Raw genomic sequence first — 15,782 nt, forward strand, 5'->3', positions numbered from 1 at the left:
CCCAGTGGCCCGATCTGAACACACAGACTGGAGGTCTTGAAGCAGAAGGGGGTCTGAGAGGCTCCCCGTATCAGAATTCTGAAAGCTTGCCCAGACTGAGTCGACCATGTTGCTCTCCTAAATTATGTAATAAGATAAAGTCTCGAGCTTTGATTTCAAGAATCATTCTTTTTCCTTTTGAATATTTTTATATTCTGAGTAGTGAGAAGTTGGAAGAATGCCCTCCTCAGAGTTCCTTATACGTTTCTGAAAATATTATGATGACCTTGCAATTAAAATATTTTAGAAATACCATGAGATTGCTTAGAGAGTGAATTACTACAATAATTTATTATCTTGAGAGCTAAGGATACTAACTTGCTCTTTATTTTCTTATTAGTATTTTGGAGGGGGGGTGGGAGGGGTAGAAACTATTGACCCTTTGACAGCTTTTTTCTTAACAGTTCTGTGGTTGAACTAGATCCCATAGTTTGGCACTGATTTTAATAGTAGAGAAACCCTGGCATACTGTTTAATACAAAAATCAACTAGTAGGCAGAGGACCTACCCAAGATCGAAGACACAGATGAGTGAACACAGGTGCCCAATACCTCTTCCCTTAGCTCCTCCCCAAGGCACACCACTTACCTGGTTATTGACCAGTTGAGAGGCCTGGATCTATGGACTTGCTGCCATTTGTACCATTTAGCCTGCCCGTCAGCTTCCAGCCACTCCCGTCAGCACGCAGGAGTGCATCCTGTATCAAATAAGAGCTTTCTTGATGTGCCACTATTATATACTAACCCTGCTTTACTTTTTACCAAGACATTGGGTCTAAAGATATCCCTATCCAGTGGGTTGGGCCACACCAACCACTGTGGTGACTTGATAATAATGGTCTTTGAAGAGTGCACTATTCTTCCTTTTGAAAAACTTGCCGATATTGATTTCCCATAACCACTTGCATCATAGAAATAGCTAACAGTTCTGAAAAGGAAGTCAGTGTCCTGGTCTACATCTTAAATGCCACGTTTACTGAATAGCTGGCACTTGAGTAGGTGTTGAGTTTCCTTCCAAAGTATACTGAAGACACAGACCTTACCTTGAGTAGACTTTGGAAGAGGAGAATCACCAAAACCTTAATAAGAACCCAACATTGCAAACAAATGGGCCCACTTTTATTGAGCACATAGTATGTGCCAGGCACTGAGTGAAGCACTTTACATATATTATTTCTAGTTTCCCCAGAGATTCTTCACAACACGTTATAAGGGCCACTTGATAGATGAGACAAGTTGCATTCTAAGAGATTGCGACTTCTCAAATACCACACAGAAAATATCATGGTTAGGATTAGAGCTAGGAATATTTCATCCAAAGCTGATATATACTCCACTATACCACATTGCCTCTCCACAGAGTTCACAATTCACTTTCCTACCTGTCCTTTTGAAAAGAATCAAATAGTATAATAAAAATACGTTTAAAATCTTTATAAAAGTATTCTATGTAGTATATATATATCGAGTCATCACATTATGCACTTTGAGTATATTACAATTTTATTTACCAATTATACCTGAATAAAGCTGGAAAAGAAAGTTGAAAATAGTGTGTCAGCCGAATCTATTATATATTCATTAACCTCCAATATCTGAGTTTCAGTTGTGGACCCTCAAGCATTGAAGACTCTGAGTTATCCCCAACTGATGGTCAGTTACGCAGTGTTAAATCTTTCCCATTTAGGGCCAAGGCTCTTTTGTCCTTCTTACTGCCAATGGGCAGGAAAGTGAGATACATCTTCCTGAAACTTTAGAGAATGCGTTGATGGAGATGTGTCCCCGGTATTCTAGATTCCTATTTTGGAACTTAGAACATGAAATAAGCTTTATTAAATTATTGAGTGGCTAGTCAAATGTAGGCTGAAAGTAAGGTGGCCAACCGTCCCGGGCTGCCAGGGACTCAGGGCTTTCCCAGGAGGCAGGACTTTCCGAGCTAAAACCAGTAAAGTCCCAGGCAAACCAGAACAAGTTGATCACTCCTGCTGAAATATGCATGACTTCATGGAATTCTGTACCTAGACGGGACCCTTTGAGTTTAGCTAGTCCAATAAACACTGTTGTGATGAAAGTCTATACAGAGATTAACTTACAGTGCAGTTTAAACATAAACAGAATTAACAGCATCTCACCATGAAAGTACTAGACATATTTTATATTTATAAAATGCTATGCAGTTTATATACTCTTATTAAAAACTGTTCCCTATTTTTCTGAATTCTACCTGCCCTTTGGGGACTTTGGGATTAGACCACCTCTCCTGGTGGACCCCGCACTTACAAGTAGTAAAATGAGTGCTAAGACAAAGTTTGGCAAAGAGAGGACCTGAATTGATCTCAGAGACTTTCCTGGCTCCCGCATAGCATGGAAATCATCTGGAAACTCCCATCTGCTCTGTGAAGGGATGTGGAAAGTAGCTGATAATACTATCTTAGGAGTGGGGCATGCATCCCTATAGTAAGGAGGAGGGTGAGATGTTATTGCTAAGGAATAGGTGTCAGATGGCAACGTTAAGCAGACCTCAAGGTTATATAACACTTCTGAGGGAAGAAATCAGGAGCGGGGCTCCAAGCAGTTGAGAGAAAACAGGCCCCCTGTTTATCAGCAGCAGACAACAGATGCCAGCAGCCTGAGATGAGATGCTTGGGCGGGCCCACCATCCTCCAGAGACTGACTATCACCTACAGAGAGAGCAAGACCCTACAGCCCCACAATAGACTAAAGATACCAGGGTCCTTCTCCATCCTCCCGAGGGCACAAGACCCCCCTTGCCCATACATCAAGACTCACCTTGGGAAGGACGAAGATGGAAGGCTCAACTCTGAAAACTTGAACATTAACCTGAAGGCAATCACTACGAACTGAAAGGAAATCGTTTATTTATTTATTTAGGCCATGCTGTGCTGGCATGCGGGACCTTAGCTCCCCTACCAGGGATCAAACCTGCACCCCCTGCAGTGGAAGCACTGAGTCTTAACCACTGGACCACCAGGGAATTCCCAGGAAATCGTTGGAAAAAGAAGACACTGAGATATTGTCCACTGACAGAGTTAAGTTCCTCAACTATCCCGTAGGAAGGGAGCTTGTAAGGAAGAAGATGTAATAATAAAGAAATAAGCGAACAGATAAAGGAATGAATGAATGAATAGAAAATTTTTTTTGATTTTTGCACATCTAAGTAGTGGTGAGAAATTTTGCCTACTTGCTACAGAGTAATTCATTAGAGGATTTGGAAATTATAGAAAAGTATAATAAAAGTTTAATAATTGTATTGTGATAAATATTTTGGATAAATATATAGATAGATAGGGATAAATAGAATTATAATGTATATGTAATTAAGCTCTATATCCAATTCTGTATCTTGACTTTCACATATTATATTATGATCATGCAACCACGTCACATGTTCTTTAATAATTGTTAACATTTTCATGATAGTCATCTGGAGGGACCATGATTCTTTTAGCCATTTTATTATTGCTGACCATTAGTTTATTTACCCTCACTGTTATAAACTATGCTGTAATGAACTTGATATGTAGATCTTTTCCATATATTTGACCATACGTAGCTTTAATTCTTCAAACTAAAATCATTGAATAAAAGGATATGAACTGATTTTAATCTGTTGATAGGTTTGGCCATGTATTTCCTGCAAGTCTATATCAATTTCTCTGTCAGCAGTATTGTATGAGTGCTTTTGTCAAGGCGCCATTGTTACCAATTCTAAAATCACTTGATAGGAGAAAGATAAGTATCTAATTTTTGTTTTAATTTGGATTGTTCACTGAGTATTGAGGTTGAATATTTTATTATGTTAGCAACTTGCGATATGTGAAATCTTTTTTCTACATTTTTTGAGTATTGTCTTTTTTTTTTTTTTTTGCGGTACACGGGCCTCTCACTGTTGTGGCCTCTCCCGTTCCGGAGCACAGGCTCTGGACGCACAGGTTCAGCGGCCACGGCTCACGGGCCCAGCCGCTCCGCGGCATGTGGGATCTTCCCGGACCGGGGCACGAACCCGTGTCCCCTGCATCGGCAGGTGGACTCTCAACCACTGCGCCACCAGGGAAGCCCGAGTATTGTCTTTTTTATTTGAATAACCTCATTATAAAAGTATATCAACTGTCCTACTAATTGCATATATTTTTTACATTTTCTTTCCCAGTTTTCGACATGCCCATTTTTATTTCCACATGGTCAAATCTCATCCATTGCCTTTTGCTAAGAAAAATCTTTGTTCTAAAATAACATAAATAGGGCTTCCCTGGTGGCTCAGTGGTTAAGAATCCGCCTGCCAATGCAGGGCACACAGGTTCTAGCCCTGGTCTGGGAAGATCCCACATGCCAAGGAGCAACTAAGCCTGTGTGCTACAACTACTGAGCCTCCGCTCTAGAGTCTGTGAGCCACAACTACTGAGCCTGCGAGCCATAACTACTGAAGCCTGTGCACCTAGAGCCCGTGCCTTGCAACAACAGAAGCCACCGCAATGAGAAGCTTGCTTGACGCGACTAGAGAAAGCCCGCGCACAGCAATGAAGACCCAACACAGCCAAAAATAAAAAAATTATTTTAAAAAATAAATAACATAAATAAATGTTCTTCTACATTTTCATTTTCATGTATAACTTTTCAATCTATCTAGAATATTTTTTAAGTTATTTATTTTATTTTATTTATTTTTAGCTGCGTTTGGTCTTTGTTGCTGCACGCCAGCTTTCTCTATTTGCGGCGAGAGGGGGCTGATCTTTGTTTGTTTGTTTGTTTGTTTTTGCGGTACGCGGACCTCTCACTGTTGTGGCCTTTCCCGTTGCGGAGCACAGGCTCCAGACGCGCAGGCCCAGCGGCCATGGCTCACGGGCCCAGCCGCTCCGCGGCATGTGGGATCTTCCCAGACCGGGGCACGAACCCGCATCCCCTGCATCGGCAGGCTGACTCTCAACCACTGCGCCACCAGGGAAGCCCGGGGGCTGATCTTTGATGTGGTGCGCAGGCTTCTCATTGCGGTGGCTTCTCTTGTTGCGGAGCACAGGCTCTAGGTGTGCAGGCTTCAGTAGCTGTGACACGCGGGCTCAGTAGTTGTGGCTTGTGGGCTCTAGAGCACAGGCTCAGTAGTTGTGGCACATGGGCCTAGTTGCTCCACGGCATGCGGAATCTTCCCGGACCAGGGCTCGAACCCATGTCCCCTGTGTTGGTAGGCAGATTCTTCACCACTGTGCCACCAGGGAAGCCCTAGAATCTTTTCTTTTTTAAAAAACATATTTATTTATTTATTTGGCTGCACTGGGTCTTAGTTGCAGCATGTGGGATCTGGTTCCTTAACCAGGGATTGGACCCAGGCTCACTACATTGGGAGTGTGGAGTCTTAACCACTGGACCACCAGGAAAGTCAGTAGAACCTTTTCTTAACATAATGAAGTTGTAGTTTTTTCTACTTGGTTAATTAGTTGAGCTGGCAGCACTTACTTCCCTCACACCCAGTAATCTGAGGTGACTTCTTTATCAGGTGATAAACCTGTGTACATAGAAATTGTTTCTATGCTCTTTTGTTCTAATCCATTGACCCATCTGATGATTTTTGTTCTAGAAGGGTATTATTTTAATTATTATAATTTTATAAAATTATAGTTTACTTAATTGTATAATTTTATAGCTTGTATTTGCTTTTCTTTTTCAAAACTTTCTTGGATATTTATGCCATTTTATTATTATATTTTTTGCCAAATTTCAGGGGAAAAAAATAAACCTCAGGATTTCCATTAAAAATCAACCTGGGAAAAAAATTTTAAGTATTTAAATTTACCAGTTAAGAACATGTTTTGCCTCTCCATTAACTCAATTCTCCTTTTATTTCCGTCAATAAAATTTTTAAGATATTTTTATTTTTGTTTGTTAGATTCCACCTACATTCTTTTTTTTTTTTTTTTTTTTTGCGGTATGCCGGCCTCTCACTGTTGTGGCCTCTCCCGTTGCCGAGCACAGGCTCCGGACGCGCAGGCTCAGCGGCCGTGGCTCACGGGCCCAGCCGCTCCGCGGCATGTGGGATCTTCCCGGACCGGGGCACGAACCCGCGTCCCCTGCATCGGCAGGTGGACTCTCAACCACTGCGCCACCAGGGAAGCCCCTACATTCTTTTAAAGTTGATTCTAGTTAATATTTTTGGCAACTTTTGTAAGAATGAGAACTTAAAAATAATTATTACTGGATATATCTGTTATACAGAAAATACTTTTACAAAGTCCTTAACTTTATATGCCAGACTTTCAGAATTCTTCTTATCAGCACTAAGGGTTTTAGGCAAATTTTTGAGATTCTGCTTTGTATTTTCAAAATGTTTCTGCTATAATTACCGTTTGGTTTTCTTGTTCTATAACTGATGCAAGGTTTTTCTACCAGTTGAATTAATTACGACAAGGTTGTTGATGCTAAAATGTGTGTTAAATATTGAGATTTTAACTTCATATGACACATACATAATAAAAAAGACAACACTTTCTTATACCAACAAGTAAGCAAGCATTATTGTTTCAAGGGTAATAGTTCTATGATTATTCATTGAATTTCAAGTAGACCGTGTAAAATAATAAAACAGAAACCTCCATTAAATAGAGTTGGGAGACCGGAAGGGGGAGCTCTCACCCCCCCATGAAGTTAGCAGAACCCAATGGGAAGAAGAAAGACTCCTCTTCTTTCCTGGCAAGAACTCAGCCAATGAAAAACCACCGATTCTCAGCTTACTAGAGCCCTCCCAACTAACTTTTTCTATGAAACTGTTCTCCTTCCCTTGCCCTGCGGGGGATTTGCACATGGTGCGCCATGATTGCAGACCCCAAATTGCATTTCTCTGCTGATCCCAAATAAACCATTTTTACTGGACTAAAATCTGGCAGTCTGTTATTTCTGGTCAGTAATTCTCACAGCAGAGCTTCTTGCAAATAAACTGGTCATGCTTCAGTATCCAAATGAAAAGATACGGAATAAATAAAAATCTAGAAAGGACCTTCACCCTCATTATAAGAGGTGTTTTAGACTGCAGTTCAGCCAACATAGTTATTCATTTAACAGATTTTTTCTTTAACCCTCTGACCTCTTTCATCCATTTCTTCCTCTCCCCCCCACCCCTCTACCTCTGGCAAAGTTGCTGTTATTATTGAAATTTGTATATTATTCATATTGCCTTTCCAGAAAGCGTTATAAATTTGCATGTAAAAATTATATATATATTTGTTGAATTTATAATAATTATTTAGACTTCATTCTTTAAGTTTTGCTTCTTTTAAACTTTTCTAGGAATTGATGGTATAGTTCAATAATAGTGCCGAAGATGATAATGTGAAATTTAGGGTAAACAATGAAATTTTTGTATATAGTTTATAATGAATTATACCAAGTATTCTCTTCCTATGGAGGTGGGAGAAGGAGAGAGTAAATGTTTGCTGAATAATAATATAATTTACCACAGTCCACCCTTTTGGTCTCAAATATTGATGGATCTTCTCTTTGCATTCAAAATAAACTCTTAGCCTTCTTGAGGAGAACACCCCAAAACACCCCAAGCCCAGGATCCTGTGCTAGCATCTACAGTAGGTCCAGATATGGTTCCTCTTGATCCAGACACCTGTGAGCTAAAAAGAAAAGTTATTTATAGTCTCTTTTGACCGCACACACACACACACACCCCATATAAAGGTCAGATGAGACCAGAATGACAGCAATAAACAATCCCATTTGGAAAGGTGAAAAATGGGAGACACATAGCAGTCACTGGCCCCAAACAATTTTGAATTCCCATCGGGCAAATGTTCCTTATGAAAATGCTTCATAAGAAGCAACCCCAAATCTCAGAGGTTTACAACCAACGTATTTCTCCAAATTCTGACCTGGTTTGCAGGTCAGCTATGTCAACTTTCTCCATGCAATAAATCTGGTTCAGAACTACCCCACGTGTCTGCTTACTCAAAGTCCCAGGGTGAAAGAACAGCTACTATCTAGGGCGTATTGCTTCATCATCGTGACCAGAAGTGCAAGCAGATTTGTAGAAACGTACATACTGTTACATCTGTCCACGTTTCATTAACCAAGTCATGTGTTCAAGCCCAAAGCTATTATTATACTCCTCCCATGGTGGGAGGAGGGGGAGAGAATATTTGCTAAACAAGAATAGAATCTACCACAGAAGATGAGATATGTTTTAGAGAATACTTCCTCTTCCAAAGGAGCCCAGTGAAAGCAGTCTTTCCTAATATTGGAAGATCCCAGTGAGTAGTTCAATGTTCTTCATGTAAATTATTCTGTAAGCGCAAGAAGTAAGTTATACTTACCTATTAGAAAAACATAAAGGGAAAGTACAAAGCAGTACATAAATTTCACTTTGTATAGAAAGCTGAATAACAGACAGAGAATTGGAAATCAGTTTGAATTAGCAAGAAAAAAAGGCAAAGAGACATAATGATACAGATGAATTTCACATAAATCTGGGCAAATCCAATTAGGTAGTTCACAATTCTTCCTCTACCTATGCTGCGTTAATGGAAAAAATAGATAATTCCAGGAAACTGGACTAGGTTTATTTGAGAGGCCAATGTTTGGGTGTGCACAGAAGGATTTGAGCAGAAAAATTCTGCAGGAAGAATTAACGAAGTTATAAAAAGACAGATCCCATAGGTAGGGAAGTTACATGTCTGTCTCAGAAGAGTCTGTCTTTCTGGATAAAGTTGTCACAATATTTCTGAGCAACCAAGTACTGGGGTTAGCATCAGAATCTTAACTAAGTTAAAACTATACATTAATCAGGGCTTGTGACAAATCTCCAAGAGCCTTAGGACAGAGCAGAGTGTAAGGGACTAAAACAAGTTCATTTTGCCACCTCTTCAGAAGATGGAGACGCGGACAGGGCTTGCCCGAGCATGAGTGTACAGATACGAGATTCTGAGAGTCATATTCTTGGGCATTACAAATTACAGCATCATATCAGTGCGCCCACAAAACACAAATGCTCAGCCCTTGTGGGTATACAGATGCTACTATCATGTTACAGTATCAGATTTTGTATACTTTCTGAGTTGGTCCATTCTTTATCGTTTTTTTTTTCTTTTTCTTTTTCTTTTAGTTGCAGCATGCTGGATCTTTCGTTGCAGCGTGTGGGCTTCTCTCTAGTTGTGGCGTGCGGGCTCCAGAGTGCACAGGCTCAGTAGTTGTGGCACACAAGCTTAGTTGCCCCGCGGCATGTGGGATCTTAGTTCCCTGACCAGGGATCAAACCCGCATCCCTTGCACTGGAAGGAGGATTCTTCACCGCTGGACCACCAGGTAAGGCCCTCTTTATCATTTAAGGCCAGTTTTGCTGGCTGCATTTCTGAATCCAACTCATAACCACTTTGATGGATAAAAAGACACTTTCAAATCAAAGGTGAGATCATCAGCCTAAAGAAATCACACGCCTGGCTAAATCTTTCCAGGAAATCACTGACAAATATTGAACTATATAAAAAATGTATAAAATCTAAACTGAAGTGATGGTTGGGGCTGGGGAGAGAAGTATAAATTTATTGTTTAGGAAACTAAGTGTGGTTATTTGCACATCCTTCTGTTGATTTTACAGAGTCCCAAGTTTAACTTTTAAAAACCTTAGGTTTTCATCTAGGAATACTACTGGTAAGTATTCTGGTACTGAGTGGTCAGACCTCAGAAAGAGCATGTCTTCCACAAAGGTGCCTGAAGTAGGGAGGTTATAATGCAGGCAAGTTAAGGAAAGCAAAAATGAGAGTGGGGAAGTTGCTTGCAAAAGATAAGGCACCATTTGTTTTCTTGTTTAACATGTTTATTTAGCAGCTAATATGTGCAAAGTACTTTATTACATGTGTACATACATGCGTATTATATATGCCAAGGAGAATACCACAATAAGGCAAACTTGGAAGCTCACACTTTAGCAGTGGAGGTAGAACACACACACACACACACACACACACACACACACACACACACACGATTGTAATACATTGTAGAGAATATGAGCCTTTGGGAAAAATTAATCAGTCATTTAAAGTACAAGACACAAAACCAGGAAAATGGTGTTCCCACAGCTAAGATGAAACCCAGATGCTGAAAGAAAGGTATTAATGTAATATGCTGAAAAATGCAGAAAAAAAATTAACTTTTAATAGAAGGCCATCACAGATGAGCAAAGGAGAAGAGTATTGCTAGCAATGATGAAATAGGAAAAAATTGGAGTGGGAGGAAAAACATTGCAAAGTATAGAAAAAGAGGTTATTTCAATTATTTAAATACCTGAATGTTAAATTAATGACTTTGGCACGTTGACTGAAATTAATGAAATCATCAGTGCCTGACACTCTCCATTAGGGTCTTTAAGATAATTGCAAATGTGATTAGAAATCCTATAAGTTAACAGAATTTCATGGAAGAGAAAAGAAAATCAGTCCAAGAATGGATGATGTAGCATCTTTTCTGTATATATATTCAAATAAATACACACAAATTAATATAAATGCATAAGAATACCCACTTAGAACGGTTTTAGAAATGAAACTGCTGGGAGACCTTAACAATTACAGATTAGTTGTTTTATCTTTGAAGCCTGGCATTTGTCAGCACTATTTATTCACCAATCTGTAATCTCTCCAAAGAACACAGCATGCAGCATGGCAGATCAGCCTGGTTTTCTAAGTGGCAGGCCCATTTAGGTGACTTCTATAAGGAAATAACCAGTCACGTAAATAAGGGAGAAGCAAAAAATGTAACCTTACAGTACCTTAATTAGTTCATAGCTATTGTCCCAGAAGAGATTTCCTTTCTATCCTATTCCATTAGAAAGATATGGATGAAGGTCACACACTGACCAGTCTAATGTATCCAAAGGTAACATAACATTTTTTTTTTACCAGTTCAGAAGAAATAGTTCAGTATTGATTATTTACTTTCATTCTTTCTTGCTGAAAAAGAAAACTCTTAAGATAGGTTTTCGCCTGTCTTAAGATATGAAGTACTTATCTGGCTGCGTATCAAAGTACTGTTTTCATTGTATCGCTTCCATTGCTCTTGTATTACAGGCAATCATAATTCTACTTATAATTCCCTCTCTTACTTAGGATTTGCTTGGGACTGTGGTTTTTTTAAATAAGAGATTGGGTTTGGGATGAAAGACTGACTTTATTATATTATTAAAATCTGTTAATTTTAAAATTTATTTTCATCCATGAATATAGCTTGCATAATTTCTGGTTTTCAACATTTTATTTTTGGCCCAGAATTGAACCTATTCCGTAAATGTTTCACGGATACTTAGAAAAGGAAGATGAGTTTTTCCTTTGTGTATAAATATAAAAACAAAGTTTATTAATTAAATTATACCAATCCTCTGCTTGTTTCTTATTTGTATTTAAACATTAAAGATTTAGGGTTAGGCTGTTTCTTCCCATAAATATCCCCTGCCCTGTATTCTGTCATGGTTAATTTTGCGGATTGGAAGTCAGGCTGCCTGTTTTAAATCCTGGTTCCAAATTCACTAGCTGTGTCATCTTGGTCAACTAAGTTAATGTCTGTAAATCATAGACTCACTTATAAACTGAAAATAATAATCCCCTATTTCATAAGACCAGCTTTAGATTAAAAGTTGTAATGGAGATATAGTGTCTGGCATATAATACGGTCAATAAACATTAGTTTTATTATTATTGGTATTATTATCCTCATGCTCAGTTCATTTTTAACACTTTTTTGATTTGTTAATTTTCTTTTCCCTTTAACTGATATGTACTTGCAGAGAGATGGAATGATTGGCCTTTGATCAAACTGATCCGAATGCTTTCTCTATAAAACACAGTAGAATGCTGGCCAGTGATTCCAAAGCATCCGTTATTCAGACTAAGCTACCAAACCCAAAGAGCCAAAGAGGGAGCCTCTCTCCTGTTGCCTTAAAGTCACCTGGAGAACTTTAAAAAAGTAATTCTTGCCCCAGTATTTTTGATTTGTTGGATAAACTGTTGGAGGCAAGCATTGTAAGTAGCAGAAACAGTGATGGCAGTGGTCCACGGAGGCAAGGCAGGCCTGGTGAGACTTAGGAGTGGCCTAAACCTACCCACAGCCAGTGATGAACATTCCTGTGCTGGTGCACATCCATCCAGGTAATCCAGGTAGAAACCAGCCTTTCCGGAGCCTAGCAGGAAACAGAGGGAAGGGCCAGTAGAGAAAAAGAGGCAAAAATCATCACAGGCTTAAGTCAGACAATGGATGGCACATTTTCTCTGTTGCAGCTGAGCCCACAGTTTAGTGGGAAAGATACACACAGCGCCAAGTCATTGTGTTACCTGTAGGACAGGACTCTAGAACCTCCAAGAAGAGGGAATCACTTAAGGAAGAGGATGACTCAGGGAAAGCCTTACAGAGAAATGATGTTTCAACTCTAAAGGATGAGTAGAAGTCCCCCCTGCCCCCAGCCCCGGCCTCATCCCTAGCAGAAAAAAGAGGAAAGGGCAGATACAGAGAAAACAGACACAATCTGGAATGGGCTGAAGTCAGCAAAGATGGTAAAAATATCTTAATTTTAAATAAGATGAATGAAGATTTATAGGTTAGTAAACAGGTTAGAAATATGCATTCCAGCCATTCAAACCTGAGCCAGTTACTTAACTTACACGCCTCTAGTTACTCATTTGTTAACCAGGCATAACCTGACGCCTATCTGACCTAGGTGAGAGGATTAAAGGGTTAACGTACGTCAAGCATTTAGTCCATAGTAAGCGCTCAAGGAAGGTTAGGTTTTACTATTTTATTATTTTTGTCGTGTTCTCTGTTTATTGTTGTCTTATCGTTAATGTCTTTAAATTAGATTAGAGAATATGAAATTAGCAAACAGCTTCTTATATGAAAATATACAGTGTCATTGAGGATAGGGTGGAGAGGACACTAGCGCTGCTGGTGGGCATGCAACTATTTCTGGGGAAAAAAATACAAATCAAGAGCCTTAAAAATTAATGTTTTTCCACTTTAACCCACTCATTCTATTTCTGGGCATCTATCCTAAGCAAATACTCTGAAAATATGTAGAAAAAGCCATTTATGCACAAAAATGTACATTATGAGATCACTTATAATAGCAAGAAAATTGGGAACAAAAAGATTTTAATCAGGCAACTATGAAAAATGATGTTTACCAAGCATTTACAACATCACAGAAAATGCCTATTCAGAAACGAAGAAAGGAGGACAAAAAAAAACTGTACATTATAATCACAACTCCACCACTTGGAGGATCTGCAGAAACAAAAATATAAGAATCTGCATTAAAATGTTAATGGCTACTTTGGGTGGTAGGATTATGTGTAACTTTTCCTGTCTGTGTTGCTTTTTCAAATTTTCCAAAATGAACTTTTATTACCTCCATGCTAAAAATACGTTTTATGCAAGAAGAAATTGGGTAATATTAAGCCTTAGGTAGTTCTGGGAATATCTCTGCAGAAATGCGTGCTGGAAATGATTTGGAAGGCCTCCCATCTCTAGGCCTCCCATCTCTAGGCCTTTCGGATGGATTTCCTTATGAACGCTCCAGGAACAGCCACGCGTAAGCGCTCATGACCCTAGGCTGCTTCCGTGGCAGGTGACAATAACAGTTTGGATCTGGAATGGCTCCCAAGCAGTCATTCAAGCCAGCAGTGGTATTTCACCAGGTAGAGCAGTCTTGTGGAAGGAAGACACTCCCTTGCTTCTTTGAAACTTCCCAAATGTGATGACGCGTGCCACCTGCCAGCCCTCTCGTTTCCCCCTCTACTATCTCCTTTCCCGTCACCTCTCATCTCTTTGCTTTCAGCTCCCTTGCACGCTCTGCGTGCTGCCTTCCTGCCCTTAGCCTCACCCCGCACTCCTGATGGAGACCCTGCACTGCTTTCATGCTTGTCAGTACCTCACCCTCCTCCGGAAACCAGATGTCAAAAAATCAAAGTTCACGCGGTCCTCTTTCATGGGCAAGTGAGGTTTTCTTACCTTTATTGGCACAAAAGTCACTTGGTTGTCTTTTAAAAAAATGTTTTTTATACTAGCAGTGGCATTCTTTAATCTACTCTAAACAAATTTCCATAGGAAAGTAACTCCTACCATGGATGTCTTAACACACGTGCTATTTGATTACTGACACTGAATACAAGGAATATTTTTTCCAATAAAAAATAACATTTAAGCAGGGAAGTGGGGAAGTAGTTTTTTTTTTCCTCTCCAAGACAATTCCTGACCTATAGCCAGTTGTTATATTAATATTAGCAAGGCTAATTTCTGAATGTATGCAATTTGGAAAATAAAGTTAGAAAAATTTCAGGGTTAATGTTCTAAATCTTCTTCAGGAAATCCATAATTGTCAAACTTCGGAAAGCAAAAATCTAAATTGTAAGCTTCAGTATTTCCAGTTGGTTATTTCCCAAGGCCTGGAGGATTTGAGAACCCAGCACTATATTATGGTTGAAACCCATGGCAATCCTATGTGCATATCTTTAAGACGCATGTTCTAGAAAAAGCCATTGGATATCATGATATTCTGTTGAAAAATTCTGTTGTTTTTCCTATGATATTACTGATTTCAGTTGTTTCTTTTCTCATTTTAAACTATTTAAAAATTTTGCTTTTTTTCTTTTACAAATTTTTAATTCTCTTCTGGGTGATATATATAGTAACATGAGAAGCAATCCTCCAGTCTTTCTCAGTTGCTGTAGTTGTCCAATATTACGGAAATGTTCTGAAACAAATATCCTGTTACTCCACCATTAAAATCTGAGTATAACTGAGTATATTTCTACTGTTGGCCCCAGGTAGAGACAAAAAGTAAATTCCTCCATGGACCTTTTTGCATTATCAGTTTCATGTTGTGTGTCTAGAAGAAAAGCCGCATCCAGTTTGACACTGGCTTCAAGTCTAGACTCTGGAAGAGACTCCACAATGCTGAGTTAAAAGCCCAGAAGTAAATAAAAACCACGACCATTATAGCACCTTCAAACACTAAAACAACAGATTCTGGCCTTCCCTGGTGGCGCGGTGGTTGAGAGTCCGCCTGCCGATGCAGGGGACGCGGGTTCGTGCCCCGGTCCGGGAATATCCCATATGCCGCGGAGCGGCTGGGCCCGTGAGCCATGGCCGCTGAGCCTGCGCGTCCGGAGCCTGTGCTCCACAACGGGAGAGGCCACAACAGTGAGAGGCCCGAGTACCGCAAAATAAATAAATAAGTAAGTAAGTAAATAAATAAATAAACAGATTCTTCAGGGTAGAGTAATCTCCTTGGGCTAGTCCAAGTTCACCAGGCTGCAAACTTCTCATCCCAAGTGGTATAATTAATCAACTTTTCCCATCCAGTATTTCTGGATTCTGATTTTCTTCCCCAAGGTTTGTTGTTGTTTCATTAATTTGTTTAATACCCAGCAGATCAAACCTGTTAAGTATTTCTCCCCCACAATATGTGGCTCTTGGTATCTCCGCTCAGTGTATCTATTTTTATTTCTAAGCCCGGCTGCCAGCTTGCTGGTCCTCATAGCTTGGTGCTCAGCCAAAGGTTGATCGGAGGTTGGCCAACCCTGTGCCAGCAAGGCTTTTACTTTCTGCAGATGGATCTGTGTGGAATGGAAAGTGCACTCAAACGTCAGGCCATTTTCAGGTCCACTGAGCCCTTTCAGGTCTTCTTGCATCTCTTCCACACGTGTGCACAGGCTTCATCTTCCAGGGATGCGTGGGAGGCTTGGGCCAC

General features: G+C 39.8%; 1 long non-coding RNA gene across 2 annotated transcripts in view; it reads left to right on the plus strand.

Annotated features, from left to right (window-relative positions):
• The window catches only part of LOC307179729, a 157,373-nt gene that overhangs the window by 97,725 nt on the left and 43,866 nt on the right, over positions 1 to 15,782 (plus strand). For both annotated transcript variants that reach the window (XR_013825526.1, XR_013825527.1), the window contains exon 3: positions 9,151 to 9,349. This is a non-coding gene — a long non-coding RNA (uncharacterized lncRNA). The remainder of the gene's footprint in view (positions 1 to 9,150; positions 9,350 to 15,782) is intronic.

The sequence above is a fragment of the Stenella coeruleoalba genome (genome assembly GCF_951394435.1).
Source record: "Stenella coeruleoalba genome assembly, chromosome: 21".
Lineage (NCBI taxonomy): Eukaryota > Metazoa > Chordata > Mammalia > Artiodactyla > Delphinidae > Stenella > Stenella coeruleoalba.